This window comes from Lissotriton vulgaris, chromosome 2_1, assembly GCF_964263255.1.
Source record: "Lissotriton vulgaris chromosome 2_1, aLisVul1.2, whole genome shotgun sequence".
NCBI lineage: Eukaryota > Metazoa > Chordata > Amphibia > Caudata > Salamandridae > Lissotriton > Lissotriton vulgaris.
Window position 1 is genome coordinate 72,476,623 of NC_141687.1, and position 15,396 is coordinate 72,492,018.

Below are 15,396 nucleotides of genomic sequence, written 5' to 3' on the forward strand. Positions count from 1 at the left end.
GCAGCGCCTTGAGACCCTCCCGGGTAAGTAGTGCGCTTTACAAATGGACTGATTGATTGTTTGATTGATTGTTTAGTTGAACCCATCAGAAAACATTGCCTGTTGAGAATGCTATGCATAAAGAAAGCGCAGGAGTTGAAGAGTCGTAAACTGGTGACATGCCACTAAGTCGAACCTATGGGTGTGCGAAGGTGCTAATGCATACCTTTCCAAACATTTTAGTCTTTGTAAGTTTTGTAAAGTGGCACCTTTTTATTAAGTCCCTGAGAACGCTGGCCCTGATGTACTATTCCGTATCTCAACCTAGAGATGTGCAATTTCCACACCAACTAGTGCCATCCTATGTACTAACAGCTCCCACCACATACTGTACATTTGTAGAGGTTCTTAAAATGACCTGGCCCATGAATACTACTATGGCATGTGACAGTGTGTGACCCTACTATGATTGGAAGTTAAGTTAAAGGCAGGTTAGAGGCCTGAGAGGGGCCGCAGACTTCCGTACTTTTACTTGCAGTCCTGAACCAAAACATTTTAGGTAGAGCATTCTAGACCTCTTCTATATACTTTAGTATATACGTATTATATACTTATATGTGTATGTACTTTGTGGGCTAAGGAGATCAGCCCTAGGACTTGTCTGCTTCCGTTTACAGACTTTTTTCTGTTCAACTACATGTATTTAACTGTCTTGATAGAAAACGACCAGCAGAGGTCAGTAAAATACCAAAATCACTGTAGCATTCTCTAGATTCCAGTCCATTGAAATTGTTTTCCAAGAGCACCCTAGACAATAATATTTTTTTCAAATCTTGTATTTTCAGTGATAAGACCACCAAAGGCCCTGGTTTTATATTAAAAACAGAGCTTTGGACTATACCATTTCCTGCTGAAAGGCAATATTTCTCTCCATGTGTTCCCATACATGGTGTGTCACGCAGTTTGGTGCTTACTTTCCCTCCATGTTAAAGAGCAGTTGATGTTTCAGCACCCAGGCTAATGTGCTGCATAGCTAAATACAAATAAGGTCCCAAAGGCGAGACCGATTACATTGCAAATGCTTGTTTAAAACGCGTCTAATGTACATTAAAAGGACCAGCGCCGCATTGATGTGTCAGTATCTGAACGAAGGCATGGGCAAATTGGAGGGGCAGCCCCTTCCTATATGTGATTCAGACAGGGATGCTAAAGCCCCTGTAATGTTGAGCCCAGCACTGGGCGAGTTCAATATGGCAGTAGTTTGAGGGGTTTGTCTCCTCCCTCCCCCCCAGGCGTGTGAGCGGTGGGCTGGCCCAGCGTACGCGCGGGCGGCACGCTGGTCAGCTAATAAAAGCCCAGGGCTCTGGGCATGGCGTCAGAGCACTAGCCGGCCACTAAAGTAATCTGCCTGTGGGCTGTGCATTATTTCTATAAGGGCCTACTGCAACTCTACAGCCCCTTTATGAGTCAGTAAGACTTTTCCTACTTGTGAGAGGGAATTTGTAAATAAGTAAAAACTTATTGTGCGTTTACATAGCCTATTATTTTAGCGATTTGCCCTATGGCTTTTAACAACCAAATCCACCAGGAAAAAATGTTTGGTGCAGCATTGTTCCAGAAAACGTCTTTTTTTTGTTAACTTGTAAAAATATCCAGTCATCAATGTCGGCGAAATATCGCGCTTAAATGACACAGCGATATAGGTAACTGTTCCTCTGACTCCAAGATCACCGCCACGTGCAGCTGATGAAAACCACATAAGGACGTGCCTGAAATTCAGCACTGAATGTCCGACTGCTAAGGGTTTCTTCCGGTCAAAATCTGGGAATAAACTTTTGGCGCCTCTGGTCCTAACCACTGCGCAGCCTCCAAGCCCCGCATTCTGCTGAGTCAAAGTGGGGCAAAGGCAAAGGCGTTTCACAGGGTCCAGTTGTTCCTAAACAGAGTCAGCAAGTCCGGTGAATGGCCTTAAATAGCCTTCGGCACAAGGGATGCCCCGGTGACCGGCACACGCTGTTACTGGATTTATTTTCTCAGCGCCGCTTTTTCTCTCCTAGTTGAACCCTCTCTCTGCTCCTCGTTTAGCCCTTGGCACACAGAGGCTCTCTCTGGCTTTCATCGACCCCAATTAAACCTCGCCGCCCATTAGTCAAACCCTCACTCATTCAATTAAAAGACGATAAGGAGGGCTCGTGGGCAGAGTAAACACACAGAGATACAAGTGACTCCCCTGGGCTTCGGAGAAATACAGACTGGACAATTACAAGGCACTGTGAGCACACAGAACCAGGAAAGGACTTACTGATGTTCAGAAAGTTGAGACAGGGCAATGCCAGGAACTGTAAACACACAGAAACAAGCAGTTACAATGCAATAGGTCTTGGCATTGTAAATGACAATGCCTTTTATTTATCTGTTTTGATAATTAACACATAAATAAAAGGGATTGTAGGGGAGAGGATGTAGCCTTACGGCTAGAGCGGTCAATGTCGAAGCTGGGGAACCGGGTTTGAGTCTCGGCACAATGCTCAACATCCTGTGATTCTGGGCAAATTACTTAATCTCCCCGTGCCTAGCAAAAATGAATGTGTCCTCATGTAACGAAACTGGTGCTATGTAAAGCGCTCTGATACCCGATACCTGCAGGTCTAGTTCGTGCTATGTAAAACTCTATAAAAAAACAATGCCAATAGCTCAAACTCTTGTATATGCGAGACCTCTTGCATTTCAAAGAAGCAGCTGCCATTGTCCTGGGCTGCTTGGAAAGTGAATGTGCGCATGGCGCGTTGAATGATGCAGGAAATCATATCGTGCCTGCAGTAGGAGAAACTCATCAAAGAAAAGAGTGCTTACAGGCTAAATAAGACATACCGTGTAACAACAGAATTAAAAGAGCCAGTCCTCATGGGAATTTACAAATGAAGACAAGGGGGTAGTAAGGTGGGACTAACAAGCCTATTAACGAATCAGAAGCCAGCATTTACGAAGGACAATGTCACAAGCCAATGAAAAATATAAGCGGTGAGTGGGTGGGGCTTCTAGTCCATACTCCAATACAACATGCCTCGCTGAGCAGCACATGCGGTGCCCAGGCTCCACCTAAAAAAAGAGAACGCCACTTTGCAGATTGGAAAATATAAATCAAACACACATAGGAACTGTAAAACATGCAGAAAAAAAGAAGGCATACTGCAAGTCAGAATATAAACAGAGGGTTAGCAACACACAGGCATACTCCTGAAAAGCTTCTGTGAATCTGGACATATGACCACTCCTAGCCATGTCCGCATGCATAATTGGATAAAGTGCACAACAGCTCAGGTGGGAATGCCTTTTCATTTGTGTGTGTCTGAGAAGTGTGGAAAGGGGCGACCATTCGGTCCCCCAGAACGTATGGCGGAGTACCACCACGATCCCCCCGGGAAGCCATCTTGGGCGGGAGGCGAGTCTCGGCTGGTATGCCCGAAGCGGCGTAGCCGGGGCGCGCTTTTTCCCGCCCTGGAGTGGGCTGGCCTAGACACTGAAGAGGCCGGGCCACGCCCTCGGGGCAGGCCGGGGCGGGTTTACGCCCGCCCTGAAGACGGATAAAAGGAGCAACAAGCCAAGGAAGCATCCTCTTGTTCCTGTGCTCTGAAGCTGCACCTCCTCGCTGCACGTGAGCTCGAGACGGAACGAAGAGCCAATTTTGAGCGTTGTAATCTTTCTTGTTTGTTTTGCAGATACTCTGTCGGAGAATGCCCAAGAAGGCGGGAAAGCGAATGACTACCGACCAGATGCTGTGTGTTCTCATGAAAGAGGTGACCGACCTAAAGAGGCGAATGGCGGATAAAGACGAGGAAGGGGGGCCGAAACGTCCTTTGGCAGGAGCAGCTCCAGGAGGAAAAGGCAAGAGGCCCAGAAGGGGAGCAGCTGGGGGAGACATCCCGGTTCCCTGTACCCCACTCGAAGCACCAACTCCCGTGCCGGAGGAAGGGAATCCGATTCCCGTGGTGGTCACCCCCGTGTCCGGGGAGGATATGCCGCCCGAGCTGGCAGCACAATTAGCAGCGTGGTTGGGTAAAGGTAGCAAGGGCGCCACGGCTGACGACGCGCAGGTGTTGATGAAGCAACTGCGTGAAACAAGGGAAGCGACGAAGGCACCATCGCCGGCTGCGGCAGTAGAGAAACCACCTGGGACAGGTCCAGTCGCAGATACAGCTTCCGGTTCAGGTAAGCGGCCATTGCCGATTGCGAGGGATGAGTCGGCACCCTCTCGAAGGGAAAAGTTGGGTCAACATGTCCCTCTGGCTATCAAAGAGAAGATATGGGCAGAGGAGTATATAAACATCTTCTCGTTGCTTACCGATCATTATGAGATGGAGCATGTTAAGAGCCAGAAGGAGCTCATGCATCCGAGTGTTTGGCGCGCAAAGATGGCCGCCTTTAAGGTAAATGAAAACATTGGCAATTGGGGCAAAGCATGGGGGATTTTTACATCCATCATGGCTGAACGTAGGCCCGAATTGCTGTCCGAATTGCCGATTTATCAGTCACGGATCATGGGGTATTCTGTATCACACGAGGGCAATCAATGGTTCTGTTACGATAATATTTTCAGAAAAGCGAAAGAACATGATAAAAACGTAACTTGGGATTGTTATGATTCTGTGTCTTGGTCCAAAATGGAAGATACTGGTATGTTGAAGTTGCCATTGGTAGGGAGTAGCGTTGGTGAATCCTCCCGCCAATATGCGGGGACGCCCTTTCAATCAGGTACGAGTAACGACAACCACTCGAGGCCAATCGGCAACGCAGGAAAAAGGGGGATTTGTTGGAACTTTAACAGGGGTAAATGTACTAGGCCCCAGGGGTCATGCAAATTTAGGCACGAATGTGGTGGGTGTGGGCAATCATCCCATCCTGAGTCCATGTGCAGAGCCAAAACGGGTGATAACGGGAGTAGAGGAGGCGCCAAACAGGTCTGACATAGTCCGAGGGGCGCCTTTACCTACTCCGATTGATACCATGGCAATGATTCCCTGGCTCAGCGAATACCCGGATCACGCTTCCGCTGGGGTGTTGCGGAACGGGTTTTCATATGGTTTCCGCATCCCAGTGGGGGAGTTTCAGGGTATAGCGAAATGTAAAAACCAGATATCGGTCTTACAGCATACGACCGTGGTACAGGAAAAGATCAGGAAAGAGGTTACTCGAGGTCGAGTCGCCGGTCCATTTAATGTGCCACCAGTGGCTAACTTTGTTTGTTCCCCTTTAGGGGTGGTCCCCAAGAAGGACCCGGGTGAGTTTCGGCTGATACATAATTTATCAGCCCCACGTGGTCTTTCCGTAAACGATGCGATAGACCCGGAAGTGTGTTCGGTGCGGTACGCATCCTTCGATGAGGCCGTAGCCATATTGAATCGCCTGGGGCCCGGTGCGCTGATGGCAAAATCTGATATCGAGTCAGCGTTCCGGTTGCTCCCGGTACATCCAGACGATCAGCGTCTCCTTGGTTTCATGTTTCAGGGTCACTATTACATGGATAGGTGTATGCCGATGGGGTGCTCTATATTTTGTGCCTATTTTGAAAAGTTCAGTTGTTTCCTGCAATGGGTCTTCACAAAGAAGACGGGGTTTCAACATGTTATGCATTATCTCGATGACTTTTTGTTTATGGGGGCAGCCGGGGATCCGGAATGTGGACAGGCTTTGACTGAATTTTGTGTCTTGATGAATCAGTTTGGCGTGCCATTGGCACCAGGTAAGACTGTGGGTCCCTCGACTTGCCTCGAGTTTCTGGGGATCGAGCTCGACTCCGAAGAAGGTTGTTTTCGTTTACCAGGTGACAAAGTGTTAAGATTCAGGGCATCCTTGCAAATGTGTATAAATGAGTCTAAGGTTAAGCTACATCAATTACAACAATTGGTGGGACAGTTGAATTTTGCCCGAAGAGTAATACCGATGGCCCGCCCCTTTTCCCGCTCGATCGCTCAAGCCATGGTCGGCCTGAAGGAGGGTCATCATCGCACAAGGCTCTCGGCAGAGGTTCGCCAGGACATGCGCATTTGGTTGGCATTTCTGGCGGATTTCAATGGTCGAATTGTCTGGAACAAACCGGCGGTGTCCTCTGAGGAGCTGGGGCTGTGGACAGATTCGGCACGGAGCATTGGTTTTGGTGCCATATTCGGCACTCAGTGGTCGGCACAAAAATGGCCGTCATGGTGGCATGATAGTGGACTGACAAGTAACATTGCTTTCCTGGAACTTTTCCCCATTCTGGTGGCCCTGAGAACTTGGCCCGAGGGGTTCAGAGATCACTCTGTGGTATTCTGGTCTGATAACATGACCGTGGTTGAGTGTATCAATAGCCAGGCAGCACGATGCAAATGGATTCTGAGATTGCTCAAGGAAATTGTATTACTGTGTATGCAATTGAATGTGCTATTTAAGGCAAGACATGTCCCGGGGGTGATGAACCAGGCGGCTGATGCGCTTTCTCGTTTTTGTATGCAGGCCTTCTGGGGTTTTCTGCCCACAGCGGACCCGGTGGCGGCACCCTTTCCCGAAGCTCTCTGGTCTCTCGGTGCCCCGAACTTCGTAACCTCGTGGGAGAGAGTTTAGCACCCAGGACGAGGAAGGCATATGAAGGGGCGTTCCGTTCCTATTGGGCCTTTTTGGGGGCGGCTAGAGGGGAGCTTTGGGGCCAGGAGGAGTTGGTAGTGAAATTCCTGCTGTCTTTACATCAGGCAGGCAAATCAGTGGCTACGGCCCAGAGGCATCGGGCCGCCATTTCCTTTGTGGCTAGGGCTCATGGGATCCAGGACCCGACAGCGTCTTTCGTTGTGCAAAAAGCGCTACGTGGGTGGCAACGCCTTGAGGGTCGCAGAGTAGATGAAAGGCGCCCGATAGGTTTGGATAGGTTGGCCCTGTTATTATCCAGACTCCCTGCAACGTGTTCATCCCAGTATGAAACAGTGTTATTCCGAGCCGCTTTTACGCTGGCATTCCATGGGGCTATGCGGGTAAGCAAACTAGTGGCGAGGAACAAGCAGGACGTGATGGGGGGACTGTGCCAAGAGCACGTTCAGATCAGAGGGGAGACTATGACTGTCTCGTTTGTCAGGTCCAAGACCGATCAGGGTGCGATGGGTGATTGCATAATCATACAAAGGATTCCCGGGTCCTCCATGTGCCCGGTGAGTTGTGTAGAGGAATATTTAGCACAAAGGGTGGCATCATGGGGGGGACCTTGTTGAGACACGCTGACGCCACCCCACTGACGAGGTTTCAGTTTCAGCGGGTGCTTGCGATGTCGATTACTGCTGCGGGCTTGAACCCGGGCGAGTTTGGGACCCATTCCTTTCGGATAGGGGCTGCTACAGAGGCTACAGCCAGGGGTCTGAATGTCGAACAAGTTAAACGTGTGGGGCGTTGGTCCTCCAATTGTTATAAAAGGTATGTGCGGTTGCACATGTTGTGAAGCTGTAATGATGTACTCACGCTTCTTGTTTTTGTTTGGTTTCAGTTGCGCAAGCCTACGAGGCGGGGCGGACTATGCAGTCGACCCAACACCGGGCCAGCGGTCAGACTTCACCGGCTGTGAAAAAGGAGGTGTGGGTCGTGGGCCACTCATACGTGAGGCGTGCCGCGGACGTATTCAAAGCAGGTGACATGATTCACGTGGCTGGGGAATACGGGTACAGTGTGTCCTTCTACGGAAAGGGCGGACTCTGTATTGACCAGTTTCAATCATTTTTTGAGGGTTTGCTAGGGCGGACAAGGTTACCGCCGTCTATGGTCATAGTACATCTTGGGGGCAATGATTTGGTCACCACTGGTAGACGACTTCTTCTTGAGGCGATGCTTTCCACTGTAAGTTGGTTAGCGAGGAGAGTTCCAGGGTGCACAATTGCATGGTCCCATATGATCCCACGAAAAGTATGGCGGGGGGCTATTTCTGTTTCTGCTCTGAATCATTCAGTAAGAAAAATTAATAACAAAGTAAGTAGATTGTTCCGTTCCAATACACTGCATTCTATTTCGCATGGTTGTATTACTGGTGACAGTATGTATTTGGGGGATGGTGTTCATTTGTCCCGGGTGGGGAACGAGTTACTCATAGGAGATTGTATAGCTTGGCTAAAGACTTTGAGACATGACCTTTAGGTAGGAGTGTTGTGGGGGGTCCGGATAGCCGGTCAACTATCCGGCCTGTGGCGGTAAGGTCATGATCGGTGAGCACTAATTGGAAGATCCCTATGAGTGGGCGTCACCCATTACGGATGGGAGCGCTCGAGGGAGGTGGCCATTGGCCCCTCAACGGGGAAGGCGGTCCCTTCTAAGGATGGGCCGCCGAAAGGAAAGGAAAGGCGGTCAAGGCCCCTTCCTGGGTAGGAGGGGCTACAGCCCCCTCCTGGAGAATTTCCCGGGGCCAGGACATCTGCGACGGCAGATGTGGTAAGTTGTGTGGGGTTTGGGGGGGGGTCTACGCTACCTTCTAGATTCCTCAGACGAGTCCTCGGACGACCTTTAAGTGGCGTCGAGTTTATTGGGGCCCCCGTCAAGTCAAGGGAAATTGGTAGTTGCACTCGAGGTACACCTCTGTGCGGTCGCCCCTCACAAGTGAGGGGGATATTTCTGGTTAGGGATCTTGACACCGGTTACGACCTTGCCGTTGGCCCTTAAACGTTAGGATGTACAATTTCGAAATTTCAAGTTAAATGTTTTGTAGGATGTTAGTTCGGCTAGGAGAACCTTTGTATTAGAGAATATGTTAAGGTTAGCCAAACATCGCAATGTGGTAATGAAATTGTACATAATATGAAACTGTTATTTTAATGTTTTAATTTTGTTTCATATTTTAATAAATACGGCCGGGAGGGTCACTCCCTCCCGTCTTCCAAAAGTTCAGAACTGTTTCCGGTTTCCCATCCTTGGGGATTGTGTTGAGAGGGGGTGGCGGGTATCTCAGCCATATGGAAAGGGGCGACCATTCGGTCCCCCCGAACGTATGGCGGAGTACCACGATCCCCCCGGGAAGCCATCTTGGGCGGGAGGCGAGTCTCGGCTGGTATGCCCGAAGCGGCGTAGCCGGGGCGCGCTTTTTCCCGCCCTGGAGTGGGCTGGCCTAGACACTGACGCGGTCGGGCCACGCCCTCGGGGCAGGCCGGGGCGGGTTTACGCCCGCCCTGAAGACGGATAAAAGGAGCAACAAGCCAAGGAAGCATCCTCTTGTTCCTGTGCTCTGAAGCTGCACCTCCTCGCTGCACGTGAGCTCGAGACGGAACGAAGAGCCAATTTTGACCCACCCACCAGCCCCTGAGGACAGCAAGTGGTTTTGAAAAAAGTTTGATGTGGTAACTCTTTTTGTTTCCAGGTTCGGATTATTATCGTGATAACTTTGAATATGCAATAAAGAAATGGTCAATTTGTGGTATGTTTTGCAAATAAAGTAATCCTGCTCTAGTGTGGATCAGTAGCATGCTTTTAATAAAGTTGTTGTTTTACTGTCTTTTAAGTAAATTAATCACTTAGTTTAGAATTGTCGTATTTATTTTGGTCGGGCGGTAAGGTCATGATCGGTGAGCACTAATTGGAAGATCCCTATGAGTGGGCGTCACCCATTACGGATGGGAGCGCTCGAGGGAGGTGGCCATTGGCCCCTCAACGGGGAAGGCGGTCCCTTCTAAGGATGGGCCGCCGAAAGGAAAGGAAAGGCGGTCAAGGCCCCTTCCTGGGTAGGAGGGGCTACAGCCCCCTCCTGGAGAATTTCCCGGGGCCAGGACATCTGCGACGGCAGATGTGGTAAGTTGTGTGGGGTTTGGGGGGGGGTCTACGCTACCTTCTAGATTCCTCACACGAGTCCTCGGACGACCTTTAAGTGGCGTCGAGTTTATTGGGGCCCCCGTCAAGTCAAGGGAAATTCGTAGTTGCACTCGAGGTACACCTCTGTGCGGTCGCCCCTCACAAGTGAGGGGGATATTTCTGGTTAGGGATCTTGACACCGGTTACGACCTTGCCGTTGGCCCTTAAACGTTAGGATGTACAATTTCGAAATTTCAAGTTAAATGTTTTGTAGGATGTTAGTTCGGCTAGGAGAACCTTTGTATTAGAGAATATGTTAAGGTTAGCCAAACATCGCAATGTGGTAATGAAATTGTACATATTATGAAACTGTTATTTTAATGTTTTAATTTTGTTTCATATTTTAATAAATACGGCCGGGAGGGTCACTCCCTCCCGTCTTCCAAAAGTTCAGAACTGTTTCCGGTTTCCCATCCTTGGGGATTGTGTTGAGAGGGGGTGGCGGGTATCTCAGCCATATTGATTTTACACATTGTTTCATGTTATTTTTTTTATCCCTACACCAACAGTTTTAAGGGTGACCCTAGCCTATGCCATCCCAGAAAGAGATTGGCACCTGAATTTGGGAGGGGTGTATTTCAGGAAACAACCTTTACATTGTGGATTTTACACCGTGATGCATTCACAACGTGAACGCTACAACGACTGCGTTGTTACAACGCAGTGCCATTGCAACACAAGGTGTTACACCAATGTGCGCTAGATGGCGCTCTAGACTGAGGAATAGTATGGCTTACTATTCCAACACCTTCCCTACTGTTACACACGCTGGAGTTGGAATAGTAAATCATACTATTCCTAAGTCCAGCGAGCTATCTAGCGCAAGTCATTGTAACGACTTGCGTTGTAATGGCACTGCGTTGTAACAGCGCGGTCGTTGTAACAAATGCGTTGTGAATGCATTGCAGTCTAAAAAAACATGATGTAACGTGCTATATTCGTATGTTTCTGGCCACTGTGAGGGTGAGAATGGCTCTAACATATCTGTGAATATCTTTGCGCATGTTCGCAGAACCTCAGAACGCTCACCAACTAAAGCTCCCATTCCCCCGCTACGTGATTTGATTTACTCACAGGAAAATCATATTTAAAAATACATATTATATTTGTAAATATTTTTACAAATATAATAGCACATTTCGCAAATGCTAAAAGTTGCTTTTCAAGTGCAAAAACTCTATAAAGGCTATAAATGCACACGCAGGCGCGACCGCGCAGCGCTACTGCCTAAGCCGAAGCTGCGTTCAGCGCTCGTCTGGTGGGTTAAACAGGAAATATATTTTAAACATTCTGAATATTTTTGTTGCTTTTGGTTTTTAATTAGAAAGGATTTACTGCTTACCTAGCACTGTGAGCGCACTGGGCATTCTATTCCCGGGGCTCGCGCTGTATGTTTGTGGGCTGGGGTGGAGTCTGAGAATCTGACCAGGACATAGCCATTTTGGAGGTCACTATTCTAGCTCTGGGAGGCTATAAATGCACATGCTGACGCGACCGCGCAGCGGACGCGCGCAGCCGGCGAGCCAAAGGCCCGCCCCTCTGTGCCCGTCCACACTCGAGCCGGGCCTAGGGCCCTTCCCCCTGGTCTAAATGCTATCAACCATTACACCTACTCTAGAGAACAATTTATGGGCTGGAATCCGGATGATGGAAGGGCCTGCTGCCTTAGGCTTATTCCCCAAGCTTTCTTGGCGGCACAGCCAAAACATTGCCCAAAATGTGCCTCAGTTCCACCTCAGACCGTGGTAAATTCCGACTCTCCCTGTGGCATTACATCAGGTATCAGTCCCACTCTAGGCAGTCAAAAGCCCCTTAAATGTCTTCTGCTCAATGCTAGATCCCTTACTAAGCACAGTGTGGAATGTGCAATGTTCATGGAAAATCACGATCTTAAGTTAGCATTCATTACTGAATCCTGGTCGGATAAAGCCTCAGGGCCTGATCTTGTCAAAGCCACGCCCCCAACTTCCTTTGCCACACTCAGGATAGACTTCTTAACACCTTGGCTGCTATGCGTTTTCCTCCCTGTGCTGGAAATTGCTTTATTACTGTATTTATGACGAGCTCAGCTCGTCATCAGCACAGCTCAACTGTGCATCATGACGAGCTGAGCTCGTCATGAGCATCGAAAGGGTTAAGAAAGGTGGAGGGCTAGCAGTAATTTACCATCACCTGCTGAAACCGACCTTCACTAAAGCATCTAATCAGGCAGGTAAAGCAATGTCAATTACCACTCAAATCTCAGATCATGATATATTTAATGTTATTCTTTTGTATCGACCCCCAGGACCTAGGGGCTCCTTTTTAGACTCCATAGGCTCCTTAATAGAGGACAGACTATGCAACAAGTATTTTACAGTGCAGGGTGATTTCAATTTTTATCTTGAAGATCAAAAGGATCCAGACAATGTGAAACTTCAGCAGATTTTCAGCGGAGCGGATCTTAGGCAGTTAGTGCTCAATCCTACTCACTCTGCTGGTCATACATTGGATGGTATCTTTTCTAACAACCCAAATCTTGTTTACTCCAATGTAGAACAGCTTACATGGTCTGATCACTCGACGGTCCTTTTTGAGTTTAAACCAGTTACGCGTAATCCTTACAAATCCTCATCAAAGGCAGCATTGACGATAAGAGCCTGGAAGAATATTGACAATGCTGTCCTTGACTCGATGCTAAAAAGCTCTCTACCCACACCTTCCTCTGATGTTGTTAGAGCTGCAATCAACTATAATGATTGGATAGACTCTACCTGTAAGACATTGGCGCCTACTAGCATTCTTAAGCGCTTAGCTTCGTCAGCCCCCTGGTATTCTGAAAATTTTTAAAATCTTAAATTAGATTGTAAAAAGTTGGAGAGAGTGTGGAGGAGTGAGTATAAGGCCTCTGATAAAGAGGCCTACAAACGGGTTCTGGCTAGTTATAAGAAATTGTTACATGAAACCAAAAAGGCTTATTTTGGAAGACAAATTAGAAAGGTCAGTCCTTCATCTAAAGCCTTGTTTAAAACCATCTCAACACTTACCACTGCCCCCAGCCCTAAAATTGAAAGCAGACCTGAATTGTGTGAGACTCTGGCTGCGTTCTTCCTACAAAAGGTTGAAAACATTTTCTCCTCTTTCAATCCTACATCTAATGTCACCGATGAGGTGTGGCCTCCTGTGAGCACGAAGCAGAATGGAGATCCCCCCAGGTTTGATTATTTTGCTCAGTTGGACCAGGCTGGAGTCATTACACTGATATTGGGGATACGGTCCGGCTCCCCATCAGACCCCTGCCCAGTTTCTGTGCTGAAAGCAGTCCCAGATATTATCGGGGAAGCTCTCACTCCTTTGTTTGCTTTTATATTTAATAATGATCAGTTCCCAGGCCTTTGGAAGACTGCTTCCATCTTGCCTCTACTTAAAAAATCCAATTTGGACCCTACAGATCCGAGTAACTATAGACCTATCTCTCGTCTTCCATTTCCGGGTAAGATGATTGAGAAGGCATGAATAGTCAACTCAGTCGTTTCATTAAGTCCCATTCCCTGCTAGACTCCACGCAGTTTGGCTTTCGGCCGGAACACAGCACCGAGCTGGCGTTAATCGAATCTACTGATAAAATTAGAGAGGCTCTTGATCAGGGTGGGGCTGCCATACTCATCATGCTGGACCTTTCGGCCGCATTTGATACGGCCCATCATAAGGTTTTGATGGACCGTTTATTGGCGGTAGGAGTCGGTGGCAAAGCATGGGACCTTTTGGATTCCTTTCTGGCGAACAGTGGATCTTGGTAATGACAGCTCCAAGCCTTTCTCTTTTCGCTGTGGAGTCCCATAGGGCTCCTCGCTCAGCCCGACCCTATTTAATGTGTATATTGTCCTGCTGGCTCTTCTGATTAGATCTTTTGGCTTTCAGCTAACCTCATACGGTGATGATACACAAATTGTGTTATCTATTCAAAAAGGCGATGAGGCAGAGACCAGCTTAAAATGCCATAACTGCATGCTGCTTGGATGGCGTCAATTTGCCTGAAACCTAATGCAGGGAAAACGAAGGTTATCTAATCTTCTTTGGGAACACGGCACACCTGTGGACCCCTGACTGGTGGCCAGATACAATGGGAGCACTTCCTTCACCGGTTGGCAGGGCGAAAAACCTTGGAGTGATTGTGGAGTCTAAACTGGCATACTGTGATCAGGTCAGCAAGGTTGTCTCCTCCTGCTTTCTCATCTTGTGTATTCTGCGCAAAATAAAATTTCTTCTTCCAGCTGAAAGCATGAAAATAGCCGTCACGGCGCTCATTCTATCACGTCTGGACTATTGCAACAGTCTCTTCATCAACATCCAGAAGAGACAGTTGGCCAGGCTCCAGACTGTGCAGTATGGGGCAGCCAGATTGCTATTGGGGACTCCTAAGTTTGCTTCGGTTAGGGCAGGACTTAAAGCCCTTCACTGGCTCCCGGTTAAATCCCGGATCCAGTTCAAGGCCATGTGTTTAGTCTTCAAGGCTCTTAATGGTCTTGGCCCTGACTTTCTTAATCAATCCATTCAATGGTATGTCCCGGGAAGAGCCCTGCACTCCATGCAGGCTAAACAAGTCTCACTTCCCCGCTTCAATAAACAGAACAGGGGCGGTAGGAGCTTCCGGCATTGCGCCGCTAAAGCTCGGAACTGCCTTCCTTTTTCCCTAAGGAATTCAACAAAGTTGCTGTTGTTTAGGGAAGGACTAAAAACCTGGCTTTTCAGTTAACTGACTCCCGCCCATGGGGTTTGCCCCAGCTTCTTTAGTAGGTAGTGCATAGCGCCAAGACACCTCAGGGTAGCAGCGCGCTCTAAAAGTCCCATTAACATTAACATTAACAAACTGTAGACATAGCACAGGAGCAGTACAAAGCTGTACATGCTTTATACTCACTAACAGAGACAGAGCAGCACAACAGCAGGGGGCACTATACAGTTGCATGATAAGTAACAAACTACATAGGCGGGTTGCACAAGCACAGAATACAACGTAGAGCAGCAAAGAAGTGGACACAGTATAAGGAAGACAAGCAGTACACCCTTCAGCTCAATTACAGAGACAGGGTAGCACAAATAGTAGGCGGTATATATGCCAAGTCGCACACGCACAGAATAGAATACAGAGCAGCAAAGTAGTAGACACAGCACAAGCAGAGCACCAATTAGCTCCATTACAGAGACTGGGCAGGGCACGTAGTAGACACAGAAAAGAGGCAGTAAACAGTAAGGGGCAGATTTACAAGCCCCTTGCGCCACTTTTACATCACTTTTAACCAGGGAAAAGTGATGCAAAAGTGACGCAAGAGACTTGTAAATGTGCCCCTAAGTGCTTTAGATAAAGTAGAGAACAGGGATTGCAAACGCAGAATCTTAAATAAAGACGGAGTGCTCCATAAACAGTGTGACCTCTGCGCAACTGTAATCAGCCCAAGGCATCGATATCAGCAGGTCACGTAGTAGGAGCACTCCCCCAGTCACTGCCCATGCCCTGAATCAGGAGTACAGCTATGCTTTTGGGCGGGGTGACTGCTGCCCCGTGCGACAATGTACGAGTGCTGCCAGAGACAG